The sequence below is a fragment of the Nerophis ophidion genome, linkage group LG06 (genome assembly GCF_033978795.1).
Source record: "Nerophis ophidion isolate RoL-2023_Sa linkage group LG06, RoL_Noph_v1.0, whole genome shotgun sequence".
NCBI lineage: Eukaryota > Metazoa > Chordata > Actinopteri > Syngnathiformes > Syngnathidae > Nerophis > Nerophis ophidion.
In genome coordinates, this window is record NC_084616.1 from 9,663,360 (window position 1) to 9,679,237 (window position 15,878).

Genomic DNA, 15,878 nt, shown 5'->3' on the forward strand with positions numbered 1-15,878 from the left:
ATCAATAAATCAATCAATGTTTACATATAAAGCCCTAAATCCCGAGTGTCTCAAATGGCTGCACAAGCCACAACGTCATCCTCGGCTCAGATCCCACATCAGGGCAAGAAACCCCCCCCCACCCCCCCGGACCGTTGCAATGGACCTTGAGTGGATCTAACATAATAGTGTGAGAGTCCAGTCCATAGTGGATCTAACATAATAGTGTGAAAGTCCAGTCCATAGTGGATCTAACATAATAGTGAGAGTCCAGTCCATAGTGGATCTAACATAATAGTGTGAGAGTCCAGTCCATAGTGGATCTAACATAATATTGTGACAGTCCAGTCCATAGTGGATCTAACATAATAGTGAGAGTCCAGTCCATAGTGGATCTAACATAATAGTGTGAGAGTTCAGTCCATAGTGGATCTAACATAATATTGTGAGAGTCCAGTCCATAGTGGATCTAACATAATAGTGTGAGAGTCCAGTCCATAGTGGATCTAACATAATAGTGTGAGAGTCCAGTCCATAGTGGATCTAACATAATAGTGAGAGTCCAGTCCATAGTGGATCTAACATAATAGTGTGAAAGTCCAGTCCATAGTGGATCTAACATAATAGTGTGAGAGTCCAGTCCATAGTGGATCTAACATAATAGTGTGAGAGTCCAGTCCATAGTGGATCTAACATAATAGTGTAAGAGTCCAGTCCATAGTGGATCTAACATAATAGTGTGAGAGTCCAGTCCATAGTGGATCTAACATAATAGTGTGAGAGTCCAGTCCATAGTGGATCTAACATAATAGTGTAAGAGTCCAGTCCATAGTGGATCTAACATAATATTGTGAGAGTCCAGTCCATAGTGGATCTAACATAATAGTGTGAGAGTCCAGTCCATAGTGGATCTAACATAATATTGTGAGAGTCCAGTCCACAGTGGATCTAACATAATAGTGTGAGAGTCCAGTCCATAGTGGATCTAACATAATAGTGTGAGTCCAGTCCATAGTGGATCTAACATAATAGTGTGAGAGTCCAGTCCATAGTGGATCTAACATAATATTGTGAGAGTCCAGTCCATAGTGGATCTAACATAATAGTGTGAGAGTCCAGTCCGTAATGGATCTAACATAATAGTGTGAGAGTCCAGTCCGTAGTGGATCTAACATAATAGTGAGAGTCCTGTCCATAGTGGATCTAACATAATAGTGTGAGAGTCCAGTCCTTAGTGGATCTAACATAATATTGTGAGAGTCCAGTCCATAGTGGATCTAACATAATATTGTGAGAGTCCAGTCCATAGTGGATCTAACATAATAGTGAGAGTCCAGTCCATAGTGGATCTAACATAATAGTGAGAGTCCAGTCCATAGTGGATCTAACATAATAGTGTGAGAGTCCAGTCCATAGTGGATCTAACATAATAGTGTGAGAGTCCAGTCCGTAGTGGATCTAACATAATAGTGTGAGAGTCCAGTCCATAGTGGATCTAACATAATAGTGAGAGTCCAGTCCATAGTGGATCTAACATAATAGTGTGAGAGTCCAGTCCATAGTGGATCTAACATAATAGTGTGAGAGTCCAGTCCATAGTGGATCTAACATAATAGTGTGAGAGTCCAGTCCGTAGTGGATCTAACATAATAGTGTGAGAGTCCAGTCCGTAGTGGATCTAACATAATAGTGTGAGAGTCCAGTCCATAGTGGATCTAACATAATATTGTGAGAGTCCAGTCCATAGTGGATCTAACATAATAGTGAAAGTCCAGTCCATAGTGGATCTAACTTAATAGTGTGAGAGTCCAGTCCATAGTGGATCTAACATAATAGTGTGAGAGTCCAGTCCATAGTGGATCTAACATAATATTGTGAGAGTCCAGTCCATAGTGGATCTAACATAATAGTGTGAGAGTCCAGTCCGTAGTGGATCTAACATAATAGTGTGAGAGTCCATTCCGTAGTGGATCTAACATAATAGTGAGAGTCCAGTCCATAGTGGATCAAACATAATAGTGCGAGAGTCCAGTCCATAGTGGATCTAACATAATAGTGTGGGAGTCCAGTCCGTAGTGGATCTAACATAATAGTGTGAGAGTCCAGTCCATAGTGGATCTAACATAATAGTGTGAGAGTTCAGTCCATAGTGGATCTAACATAATAGTGTGAGAGTCCAGTCCGTAGTGGATCTAACATAATAGTGTCAGAGTCCAGTCCATAGTGGATCTAACATAATAGTGTGAGAGTCCAGTCCATAGTGGATCTAACATAATAGTGAGAGTCCAGTCCATAGTGGATCTAACATAATAGTGTGAGAGTCCAGTCCATAGTGGATCTAACATAATAGTGTGAGAGTCCAGTCCATAGTGGATCTAACATAATAGTGTGAGTGTCCAGTCCATTGTGGATCTAACATAATAGTGTGAGAGTCCAGTCCATAGTGGATCTAACATAATAGTGTGAGAGTCCAGTCCATTGTGGATCTAACATAATAGTATGAGAGTCCAGTCCATAGTGGATCTAACATAATAGTGAGAGTCCAGTCCATAGTGGATCTAACATAATAGTGTGAGAGTCCAGTCCATAGTGGATCTAACATAATATTGTGAGAGTCCAGTCCATAGTGGATCTAACATAATAGTGAGAGTCCAGTCCATAGTGGATCTAACATAATATTTTTTGGGAAATATTTTAGCCAATGCAACTTTTAATTATCATTTTTAATTCACTTGGTATCCTTGTTATGATGTTGCTGTTGTCCTGTTGTTTTCATTGAATTGATGTTTTACTTCACCTCTTTTGTACAGCACTTTGTGATTTTAAAATAAAGACAAATTGTACTTAAAAGGGGTGTAACGGTACGTGTATTTGTATTGAACTGTTTCGGTACGGGGGTTTCGGTTCGGTTCGGAGGTGTAGCGAACAAGTTTCCACACGGACATATTAGGTAACGCACCGCAGGTTGTGTAAACAATGCAGAGCGAGGAACTACACACGGCAGGCTAGCAGCGACCGGGCTAGGACAACATGCAAAAGCCAGAGCTGGAAGACCCTCCTGCCTCGTTAACATCTCCCGTTTGGGAACACTTTGGCTGCATATGCGATACAACAATGGAGGACGGAGGTTTGCCGACATTGTTCAGCAGCACTAGGGTATGCTTCTGCCAACACGTGAAACATGCTAACTCCTTTGAAGCGTCACCACCGCATTCAAGCAGCCTCTCCTCGGCGAGTCAGGCATGGCTGAAGCAATAACAAATGTTTTTATAGCAGGAGATTTAAGACCATCCATCCATCCATTGTCTACCGCTTGTCCCGTTCGGGGTGGCAGGGGGTTGCTGTATTGCATTAAAAACTATATTTTGACCCACTTCTATGGTGGAAGAACAATAAGCCCAACTTATTGGGGTGTTTGCATTCAGTGGTCAATTGTAGGGAATATGTACTGTACTGTGCAATCTACTAATAAAAGTCTCAGTCAATCAATCCAAAAAAGCACTTTATATGTAGAAAGGTTTTGTTAAGAAACCATTCTGAGCCTTATCTTATTTAATGTATTTCCTTGAATTTCCACCGGGTATATAGTATGCGCCTGCCTAGAATTACTGCCGGGTCAAATTTGTTTCGCAAAATAATTAGCGCATGCTTAGTAGCATTAGCGCCGGCTCAAGATTAACGCCGGGTCAAACTCGTTTCGCAAAATATTATTTTTATTAGCGCATGTCTAGAATTTCCGCCGGGTCAAACTCGTTTCGTCAAATGATTAGCATATGCCCAGAATTTCCGCCGGGTCAAACTCGTCACCTCGGGAGTGACACTTCCCCTGTCATCATTTTCAAAATGGACGAGGTTGATTTCAATTATTTGAAATCGCATAAAGGGAAGAAGATTAAGAGCTATTCAGTAGGATTGAAGGTCCAAGCTATTGAATATGCTAAAAAGAACAGTAAGCAGCTATGTTTTATTAATATACCGTAGCTGCGTGTGTCAAATATGAGTCATTAAATGACTCCCGCCTCCTGGTGGTAGAGGGCGCCAGTGATCCTTCTTGCCACTACTCGGCTGCAGAAGAAGTGAGAGTGAGCAGCGATCGTTTATTTTTTCCTCTCGCTTGCACTTTTAACACGGAGGATTACATATCTAAAATAAAACAGTTTTCTAAACTGGACTTTCAATCGAAGCGGGGGGTAATAAAGGAAGATCTCCATCGAGACAGAGACTTTTAAAACTGAAGAAAGATAAGGGAGACTTCTATAAACGAGTTATTGATACTTTTGATCAGAAGGAGCTGCGCATAGACTTCATTTATAAGTAAAGGTCAATCAATCAATCAATGTTTACTTATATAGCCCTAAATCACTAGTGTCTCAAAGGGCTGCACAAACCACTACGACATCCTCGGTAGGCCCACATAAGGGCAAGGAAAAATTCACACCCAGTGGGACGTCAGTGACAATGATGACTAATGATGACGTTATTAAGGTAAGACCTTAATAAAGTTTTTTTTTATTAAATGTGCTTTTCATGATGGTATCCTTACATCACACTCAAATTTATAAGCGCAGGCCTAAATTTACGCGTGCCTTTGGTAAGCGCCGGAGTGAGAAGAAGTTTTAAATTAATTAGTGCCCCGGCGGCAATTCAAGGAAATAGTGAAGTGAAGTGAATTATATTTATATAGCGCTTTTCTCTAGTGACTCAAAGCGCTTTACATGGTGAAACCCAATATCTAAGTTACATTCAAACCAGTATTGTGAGGCAGACGCACTAACCCCTCTGCCACCGTGAAGCCCTGCAGTCCTGGGTTCAAATCCAGGCTCGGGATCTTTCTGTGTGGAGTTTGCATGTTCTCCCCGTGAATGCGTGGGTTCCCTCCGGGTACTCCGGCTTCCTCCCACTTCCAAAGACATGCACCTGGGGATAGGTTGATTGGCAACACTAAATTGGCCCTAGTGTGTGAATGTGAGTGTGAATGTTGTCTGTCTATCTGTGTTGGCCCTGCGATGAGGTGGCGACTTGTCCAGGGTGTACCCCGCCTTCCGCCCGATTGTAGCTGAGATAGGCGCCAGCGCCCCCTGCGACCCCGAAAGGGAATAAGCGGTAGAAAATGGATGGATGGATGGATGGTCAATCAATCAATCAATGTTTACTTATATAGCCCTAAATCACTAGTGTCTCAAAGGGCTGCACAAACCACTACGACATCCTCGGTAGGCCCACATAAGGGCAAGGAAAAATTCACACCCAGTGGGACGTCAGTGACAATGATGACTAATGATGACGTTATTAAGGTAAGACCATAATAAAGTTTTTTTTTATTAAATGTGCTTTTCATGATGGTATCCTTACATCACACTCAAATTTATAAGCGCAGGCCTAAATTTACGCATGCCTTTGGTAAGCGCCGGAGTGAGAAGAGGTTTTAAATTAATTAGTGCCCCGGCGGCAATTCAAGGAAATAGTGAAGTGAATTATATTTATATAGCGCTTTTCTCTAGTGACTCACAGCGCTTTACATAGTGAAACCCAATATCTAAGTTACATTTAAACCAGTGTGGGTGGCACTGGGGGCAGGTGGGTAAAGTGTCTTGCCCAAGGACCCAACGGCAGTGACTAGGATGGCGGAAGCGGGAATCGAACCTGCAACCCTCAAATTGCTAGCACGGCCACTCTACCAACCGAGCTATACAGGTATGTATGTTAGATTAGATTAGAGAGATTAGATAGTACTTTATTCATTCCGTCAGGAGAGTTCCTTCAGGAAAATTACAATTTTCAGCACAATCCCATTCAAGATCAGACAAACATTACAGGGAGACAGAACAGGATCGCTGACGGGTCTGCCGGCTTCCAGCGCCCCTTAAAAAAAAAGATGAGATACAGGTAAACAGGGGGGGGGGGGGAATAGAAGATTAAAATGAAATTAAAAAAAATCGGTTTTAGCCTGGGCCTTGGAGAGGGGGTGCAGACTGAGGCCAAGGGGAAAAAAAAAAAAAAAAAAAAAAAAAAAATGCCATTGTTAACAAATTTGGCCAATGAATAACCCAAAACAATGTATATTTGCTTGTTTTCTTACTGTACCGAAAATGAACCGAATCGTGACCTCTAAACCGAGGTACGTACCGAACCGAAATTTTTGTGTCGCGTTACAACCCGAGTACTTACTAACTCGTGCGTGGAGCTGACTAATGACGGATGATTATTGCCTTCTTCATCCTTGCTGGTGAAGCAAAGTAAACATGGTCGGGGTGTGGCTGCTTTTTTTTTTTCCCATACACTTTGAAAAAGAGTGGGCGGCGGCCTCCCTGGGGTGCTCGTATCCCATTGGCCGGCACTGCCCCGTATAAAAGTGTGTACCTGAGTCAGGTAGGGGGGAAAACTGATAGCGCCTTGTTGTTGCTCCAGCCTGCAGACGCTCGGGAAGACTTTGAAGCTTTTTGCATGATTTTAAAAACGGGTGAACTTTAAGGTGAGTTATGCTATATGAGCTAGGGTAGCTAGTTTTATTCAACTGCAGGTTTTAATAAATTTGTGTTTATATTCCTAACTGGGCAACACTTTTTTGCTTCTAACTGGAATTTAGATGAAAAGAAAACATTTTGGTTGGGCTAGAATTCAAATGCAGAGAAAAGGTTTAGGTCGGACTAGAATTTAGAAGTGCAGGAAAGGTTTAGGTAGGACTAGACTTACGAGGTTTAGGTCGGACTTGAATTACGAGGTTTAGGTTGAGATGCAGAGAAAAAGGTTTAGGTTGGACTGGAATCGAGATGCACAGGAAAGATTTAGCCAAAAGGTTCTGGGCGGGTTTCCTGTTACAAACCTTCACTCAAGACAGGGAGCCAGAGACCAGCAGAGGGCGGGCCTGGTCTTGTTCAGGCTTGTGGACTCAAAGGCGGGAACTTCAAAGCTCGCCACCGCCCGACTTCAGCCGCCTCGGAAAAAAAAAAAAAAAAAGAGTGAGAGAAGGTCTGGTGTTTTCAGACCTCTTCTGCGAGAACATTCCATGAGTTCTATCCTTCATTCCACCGGAGTCTGTAGTCTGTAGCTAACCAGATTTCAGTGGTGTGAAGTGTACGAGACATGGAGGATTCACACCGAGGACATTTAATCGATTGTTGCATTTTTAATACAATTAACAACTTTTTTTGCATTATTCTTAACTTATTTTTGATCGTTTCTTGTTGTATGTGCCTTGAGTGTTTCAGTGGAAATTCTGCATGTATTAAATATAAATTAAACTGTATTGTGTCATCTTTCAATCCTTTCTACTGCTGTATTAATATGATTATATCTCTGAGAAGCGCTTTGAGTGTGGAGAAAAGCGCTATATAAATCTAATCCATTATTATTATTCAGTGCATGAAATGGGCTGCATGAAAAAAAAAGTTATGTGGCATTCAAAGAATTTATGAATGTAAAAAAAAAAAATAATATCATTCATTTCTTAGTTTAAACCAGGGGTCACCAACCTTTTTGAAACAAAGAACTACTGATTAATGCAAAGGGCTACCAGTTTGATACACACTTAAATAAATTGCCAGAAATACCCAATTTGGGGCTTCACGGTGGCAGAGGGGTTAGTGCGTCTGCCTCACAATACGAAGTTCCTGCAGTCCTGGGTTCAAATCCAGGCGTGGAGTTTGCATGTTCTCCCCGTGAATGCGTGGGTTCCCTCCGGGTACTCCGGCTTCCTCCCACTTCCAAAGACATGCACCTGGGGATAGGTTGATTGGCAACACTAAATTGGCCCTAGTGTGTGAATGTTGTCTGTCTATCTGTGTTGGCCCTGCGATGAGGTGGCGACTTGTCCAGAGTGTACACTGCCTTCCGCCCGATTGTAGCTGAGATAGGCGCCAGCGCCCCCCGCGGCCCCGAAAGGGGATAAGCAGTAGAAAATGGATGGATGGATAGCCAATTTGCTCAATTTACCTTTAGCTCTATGTTATTATTAATAATTAATGATATTTATCTTTGTGAAAACACTGATTATCTTAAAGATTCTCACAATAAATATATATTTTTGATGACATGTTTTAAATAGGTTAAAACACGATCTGCATTTTGTTAGAATATATAACAAATTGGCCCAAGCTATATTTCTAACAAAGACCAATCATTATTTCTTCTAGATTTTCCAGAACAAAAATGTTAAAAGAAATTCAAAAGACTTTGAAATAAGATTTAAATTTGATTTTACAGATTTTCTAGATTTGCGCGAATATTTTTTTTTTTCAATTTTAATCCTAAATTTGAAGAAATATTTCACAAATATTCTTTGTCGAAAGCTAAAATGAAGAATTAAATTAAAATGTATTTATTATTTTTTACAATAAAAAAATAAAAATTTACTTGGACATTGATTTAAATTGTCAGGAAAGAAGTGAATTATATTTATATAGCACTTTTCTCTAGTGACTCAAAGCGCTTTACATAGTGAAACCCAATATCTAAGTTACATTTAAACCAGTGTGGGTGGCACTGGGAGAAGGTGGGTAAAGTGTCTTGCCCAAGGACACAACGGCAGAGACTAGGATGGCGGAAGCGGGAATCGAACCTGCAACCCTCAAGTTGTTGGCACGGCTGCTCTACCAACCGAGCTATGCCGGAAGAGGAAGAGGAAGGAATTCAAAAGGTAAAAAGGTATATGTGTTTAAAAATCCTAAAACCATTTTTAAAGGTTGTATTTTTTCTCTAAAATTGTCTTTCTGAAAGTTACAAGAAGCAAAGTAAAAAAAATAAATGAATTTATTCAAACAAGTGAAGACCAAGTCTTTAAAAGATTTTCTTGGATTTTCAAATTCTATTTGAGTTTTGTCTCTCTTAGAATTAAACATTTCGAGCAAAGCGAGACCAGCTTGCTAGTAAATAAATGAAATTTAAAAAATAGAGGCAGCTCACTGGTAAGTGCTGCTATTTGAGCTATTTTTAGAACAGGCCAGTGGGTCACTCAACTGGTGCTTACGGGCTACCGTTGGTGACCCCTGCTTTAAAACATAAATATTATGATATAAGCAGTGTTGGCGCTTGGAATTTTATATGTTATATCTCACATTCTATATTGTGTTTTGGAAAAAGGTTTCATAAATACATTAAAAAAAAATAATACAAAAGAAAACACATTTTTATGCATATGTAAATGTATTCAGTTATAAACATTGAATAACTTTTTTTTTTCCTTCCGGTAGTTTTTTCTATATTTATTTAACAAGTTGTAAGTGTATTTATTTGAGTATAAAAGTGTAAAAAGTATTTTGCTTCAGTCCTTAAATTATAATAATGTGCCAGGGCATACATACATTATTTGATAAACGCTTAAATCTCTAGTGCAGGGGCCGGGAACCTTTTTGGTCGAGCGAGCCAAGAAGCCAAATATTTTAAAATATATTTCCCTAAGAGCCATATAATCTTTTTTTTTTAACACTGAACACAGCTAAACGCGTGCATTTTTTAAGTAAGACCAACATTTCCAGAGTATAATAGGTCTCTTATTCTTTGTAATAACATTGTTATTCTGAAGCAAACTGTGGAGGGGGCGAGGCCTGCGGGCCTGCAGCAAAGCGGGATGTTGCCAGGACCGGCCTCGAAATCAGCGACAGGTGCGTAGATGGCCCACCTGGGCCTTTTTATCTTATCTAATCACCTGTTGCTCTGTTATAAGCAGCAGCCAGGAGGAGGGACAGGGTTGGGGCTGGAGCCAGAGCGCGAGTGAGGACGAGAGAGAAAAAGACAATTGCTGGAAAGCAACTGAGAGACTAATAGAAAAAACAAACAATATTTTACCCTAAAACAGGCTCTCATGTCGGTGTTTGGTGGTCTGAAGAACCCCCAGGAGGGCAAGCCCAACACTAACCAATAATAAATACATTACTTCTTACCATTAACGCAACTTTTTGAACATAAAAATGCATGAGCATGTTTTATATTTTGAATGTTATTTTTAACACTATGATTACAAATAGAATTATTCATTACTTATCCTGTTAAGCAATGTCATCTCAGATTTATCCGAGAGCCAGATGCAGTTATCAAAAGAGCCACATCTGGCTCTAGAGCCATAGGTTCCCTACCCCTGCTCTAGTGTAAACATCAACTTCACATCTATCCCTCAATTCTAAGTTATTTGTTTTTTTTTGTGTTGTTTTTTGTTTGTTTTCTGCCCTTTTTGTCATTAAAAACTATGTTTTGTTTCATGGCAAACACACAAAATATGCAAAATCTTCCACATTTTTTTTTTTTAATGTGGAATATTTGATGGGAAGTAATTGGAGGCTTGGATAGGTCAATAATTCATAAAAAATATTGATTTTGATTCAATATTATGTTTTGAGAAATGACAGTTTTAATGAAAATAAACAGCTTTTTTTATTGGTCAACATTGTATATACATATACATATATATATATATATATATATATATATATATATATATATATATATATATATATATATATATAAACAAAACACTAGCAGAAAGCGATAATCGATCAAATACAAAAAAAAACAAGATACCTGGGTGGTAAAAAAATATATATAAAATGTGGGTCCTTTCTAATTTTAATGCGTAAAAAGACACAAAAAGTGTGTTAATTCCAACACTGTATAAGGCTTCATTATGATATTATATTACGGAATTACTGACTTTTTAATTATGGCATCACCTAATCCAGTAAATACTTAACAAATTAGCCTATAAATTAAAATATTTAAAAAAAAATTAAATAAAGAATAAAAATAATCTGTGGATTTTACCACTGTTTTTTTACAGAAAAAAATGCCAGCTGTTTTTTTTCATTATTATTATTTTGACAACACATTACTGCGAATAAAAATACAGTACTGCTGTTTTATGTTATTTTGGCAACCAAGTTTATTACCACAATAAAATCTGGTAACATAAAATCATCAACCGTGGATTTTACAGTTGAAAAAATATATATTAAAAAAAATTGACAGCTCAGTAAAAAGAATTTTACTGTAAAAAAAAAACAACATTGGTCGTTTATTTTCCAACTTACAGTAATATGTTGTAATAAAAATAAAAAATAAGAACCCCCTAAATTTTACATTTTGTTTACTGCCCCATTTTGTCCCAAAAAAATATGTTTTTTTTTTCATGGCAAGCACACAAAATATTCCACAATAAATCTTTTTCAAAGTGAAATATTTGATGGGAAGTAATTGGACGCATAGATAGGTCAATAATTCATAAAAACATTGATTTTTATTCAATATAATGTTTTGAGAAATGACAGTTTTAATGAAAAATTACTCTATATAGGAAAAGTTGCAATGTAAACAAAACAAAACACCGGAAAAAAGCGTTAATCGATTAAAATAAAAAATAAAAAGCAAACCAGACGGTAAAAAAAAAAAAATTAAAAAAATCAGCGTCCCTTCCGGGAATTTGCATCCTTTCTGATTTTAATGCATAAAAAGACACAAAAAGTGTGTTGATTCCAACACTGTATTATTACTTCATTATCTGTGTTGTTGAATCTTTTGCAATTTGTTCAATTAATAATGGAGACGTCAAAGAAGAAAGCTGTAGGTGGGAAGCAGTGTATTGCAGCTGACTTTATCAACACAAACACAGCCGGTGTTTCCTTGTTTACATTCCCGAAGGTGAAGCTTTACTATGGAACAGAGCGGTCAAGCGAACACGGTTCCCTACCACATGTCAACCGGCAGGTTTCGGTGTGAAAATTGTGGCAATAAGTCGGCTTTTACCGTAGAAATGAGTGCAGCTTGCGTCGTTCATCGTGCACCTGTCAAAGAGGCAGCTGCGGGCTCTCTTGCCTCCTTCGACCGGCCGCCCCCGAACGTGGGATTCTTCCACCGTGGAGGAGGGGGGAATAAAAGCTCAGCCCGGCCCGACCGGCTGCCTTTCCTTCGCCTCGTCGAGAAACGTGGCTTCCCTCAGAGACACCACACCCGTGGCCACACCCCTCCGACTTTCAGGTACGACTATATAATCTCACTAAAACACTTGTAACACAAAAAGCAGATAAAGGATTTTCCAGAATTATCTTAGTAAATGTGTCTAATAACATCTGAACCGCTCCCACTGCCCTGTCTTTTTTTTTAATTGTATCTTTTCTAGACCTTCACTCTCACTTTCCTCATCCAGGAATCTTTCATCCTCGCTCAAATTAATGGGGGAATCGTCGCTTTCTCGGTCCGAATCGCTCTCGCTGCTGGTGGCCATGATTGAAAACAATGTTCAGATGTGAGGAGCTCCACAAACCGTGACGTCACGCGCACATCGTCTGCTACTTCCGGTACAGGCAAGGCTTTGTTATTAGCGACAAAAAATTGCAAACTTTATCGTCGATGTTCTCTACTAAATCCATTCAGCAAAAATATGGCAATATCGCAAAATGATCAAGTATGACACATAGAATGGACCTGCTATCCCCGTTTAAATAAGAAAATGTCATTTCAGTAGGTCTTTAAAAAATACAGCAAATCTAAAAGCGCTGCAAAACAGGGAAATTATCGCCAATACCGATATTAAAAATTGTCCGAGCTCTTTGAATCATTTTGTCTTTATCCTATTGCTCTTTAATATACTCGGAATAACGAAGAAAAAACTCGGACATATTTGTACACATAAAAGCAGAAGATAAATAAAAGATATCGATGTTATCACGCTGGTATCGTACTCCATTGGATCGACCCCACCCCCTCCCTTGTGAACACATTGCAATGACGCACTCGAATAAAAAACCGAGGCTTTATGACAATAAAAAATGAATCATTGTGACACATAAGTGATGAAATATAAACTCACCAAAGGGGATTTTTTTCCGACGACGTTTGGATGATATCGAACGTCACTGATGACGTCATCTCTCCGCCAAAACTGGACGAGGATGTGATAGTTCGGCGAGCGGGAGTCCTAAGTGATTAAGTTGCAGGGGAAAGGGCGACACTCTGCGGTAGGTAGCTGGTAAATGTAGAGGAAATTAACTAGTTAAACTAGTTAAGTACAACATAGAAATAAAAGCCAAAATGCGCCCGCTAGTTTGTTAGCTAACAGGCTAACGCTAGCATGTCAAGCTGCGACGTTAACTGGCCGATATGTGTTGTGCTTAGCGATGTGACGTTCGCGAACGATTAAAGTTTTTTTAAACGGCTCTTTTAAGTGAATATTGACAATACATAACCAGCTGTAGAGCCGTTCATTTGGGGAGCCGTTTTTTTATGCACAGGCACATTTAGCATCGCCAATTGCCCACTCTGCACACAAGGAAACTCATCAGCATTTCCGATTAACTTTTAATAAAATAAATATATATTTGCATTAAAAATGTTGGTTTTAGTTATTAGGTTCTTCATACTAACTGGGCTGTAGTTTAAAGGCCTACTGAAATTAGATGTTCTTATTTAAACGGTGATAGCAGGTCCATTCTATGTGTCATACTTGATAATTTCGCCATATTGCCATATTTTTGCTGAAAGGATTTAGTAAAGAACATCCACGATAAAGTTTGCAACTTTTGGTCGCTAATAAAAAAGCCTTGCCTGTACCGGAAGTAGCAGACGATGTGCGTGTGACGTCACGGGTTGTGGAGCTCCTCACAACTGAACATTGTTTACAATCATGGCCACCAGCAGCGAGAGCGATTCGGACCGAGAAAACGACGATTCCCCCATTAATTTGAGCGAGGATGAAAGATTTGTGGATGAGGAAAGTGAGAGTGAAGGACTAGGGAAAAAAAAAACAGGGCAGTGGGAGCGATTCAGATGTTATAAGACACATTTACGAGGATAATTCTGTGAAATCCCTTATCTGCTTATTGTGTTACTAGTGAGATTATACCGTCGTACCTGAAAGTCGGAGGGGTGTGGCCACGGGTGTCTCTGAGGGAAGCCACGTTTCTCGACGAGGCGAAGCGAAGCGAAAGCAGCCGGTCGGGCCGGGCTGATCTTTTTTTCCCTCCTCATCCACGGTGGAAGCATTCCACTTTCTGGGGCGGCCGGTCAAAGGAGGCAAGAGAGTCGCAGCTGCCTCTTTGACAGGTGCATGATGAACGACGCAAGCTCTGCTCATGTCTACGGTAAGAGCCGACTTATTACCACAATTTTCTCACCGAAATCAGCCATGTTCGCTTGACCGCTCTGTTCCATAGTAAAGCTTCACCTTGGGAATGTAAACAAGGAAACACCGGATGTGTTTGTGTTGCTAAAGGCAGCTGCAATACACCGCTTCCCACCTACATCTTTCTTCTTTGACGTCTCCATTATTAATTGAACAAATTGCAAAAGATTCAGCAACACAGATGTCCAGAATACTGTGTAATTATGCGATTAAAGCAGACTACTTATAGCTGGGATCGGGCTGGAAAAAAAATGTCCGCTACAATCCGTGACGTCACGCGCACGCGTCATCATAAGCGTCATCATACCGACGCTTACAATGGAAGCATTCCACTTTCTGGGGCGGCCGGTCGAAAGAGGCAAGACAGTCCGCAGCTGCCTCTTGGACAGGTGCACGATGAACAACACAAGCTCTGCTCATGTCTACGGTAAGAGCCGACTTATTACCACAATATTCTCATCGAAACCTGCCATGTTCGCTTGACCGCTCTGTTCCATAATAAAGCTTCACCTTTGGGAATATAAACAAGGAAACACCGGCTGTGATTGTGTTGCTAAAGGCAGCCGCAATACACCACTTACCACCTACATCTTTCTTCTTTGACGTCTCCATTATTAATTGAAGAAATTGCAAAAGATTCAGCAACACAAACGTCCAGAATACTGTGGAATTATGCGATTAAAGCAGACGACTTATAGCTGGGATCGGGCTGGAAAAAAAATGTCCGCTACAATCCATGACGTCACGCGTCATCATACCGACGTTTTCAACAGGATACTTCGCGCGAAATTTAAAATTGCAATTTAGTAAACTAAAAAGACCGTATTGGCATGTGTTGCAATGTTAATATTTCATCATTGATGTATAAACTATCAGACTAGTAGTGGGTTTTAGTAGGCCTTTAAACTTTGTACATCCATTATTTCATTTTATTGCTTTGCATTATTTTTGTGTTGTTTTTTACAGAATAATTCCCAACAATAGAATAATATTTGTAAACAATTTGTAAACACTGGAATATAAAGACAACATAACATACATACGTCGACTATTTCATTTTGTTGCTATGCATTATTTGTGTGTTGTTTTTTTTTAAGAATAATTCCTAACAATAGAATAATATTTGTAAACACTGGAATATAAAGACAATATAACATACATCCAAAAACGTGGATGCATATGCAAAAGTGCAATATATTCATCTGCACAGTAATTTATTTATATCTGCACTTTATTGCTTTTTTATCCTGCACTACAACGAGCTAATGCAACAAAATGTAATTATTACCTGTATTGTAAAGACAATTCAAGTAAGTCTAAGTAATATTGATAATAATAAAATTATTCTGATCCACATTATATCCTATAATTCAGTATTGGGCAGTGGTACTCGGTTGTAATACGCTTTTCCACCACTTGTGGCAGTAATGACAACCTCAAACGAACAGAAGAAGTCCGGCGCTGAAGTCACAGCGCAAAAAGCGCAAATATTATGAATAAAATATTGAAGTTGTATTTTCATTTGCATGTTAATTTAGTTAAGAAACATTGATTATTAATTTAGTGTATTCACATTAGCACAACATATTATTTTCCCTCAGTCCCTTCTTATGCAGTTAGCACATATTTTTATAATTAGCCTGACCTAAGCCTGAGGCTCATATGTTAATAAATCAATAAAAACACTATTTGCGATTAAAACATGGTTTCATATTATTGAACAAGGTTGTAAACTGTAGGCAGGTGGAATACAGTTATTGAATATGATTAAAATCAAAATAAGATGACGAATTCG

The 15,878-nt window shown here is 39.2% G+C and overlaps 1 protein-coding gene and 1 long non-coding RNA gene across 2 annotated transcripts in view; one reads left to right on the top strand and one right to left on the bottom strand.

Annotated features, from left to right (window-relative positions):
- Window positions 1-6,915, bottom strand: part of LOC133553878 (uncharacterized) — a 44,201-nt gene extending 37,286 nt beyond the window's left edge. Inside the window, exon 1 of the long non-coding RNA XR_009806989.1 lies at window positions 6,803-6,915. This is a non-coding gene — a long non-coding RNA (uncharacterized LOC133553878). The remainder of the gene's footprint in view (window positions 1-6,802) is intronic.
- A 5,851-nt stretch (window positions 6,916-12,766) lies between these two features.
- Window positions 12,767-15,878, top strand: part of LOC133554167 (transmembrane and death domain protein 1-like) — a 21,449-nt gene continuing 18,337 nt past the window's right edge. Inside the window, exon 1 of the mRNA XM_061902604.1 lies at window positions 12,767-12,920. The gene's annotated coding sequence lies outside the window, so the exon portion shown is untranslated. The remainder of the gene's footprint in view (window positions 12,921-15,878) is intronic.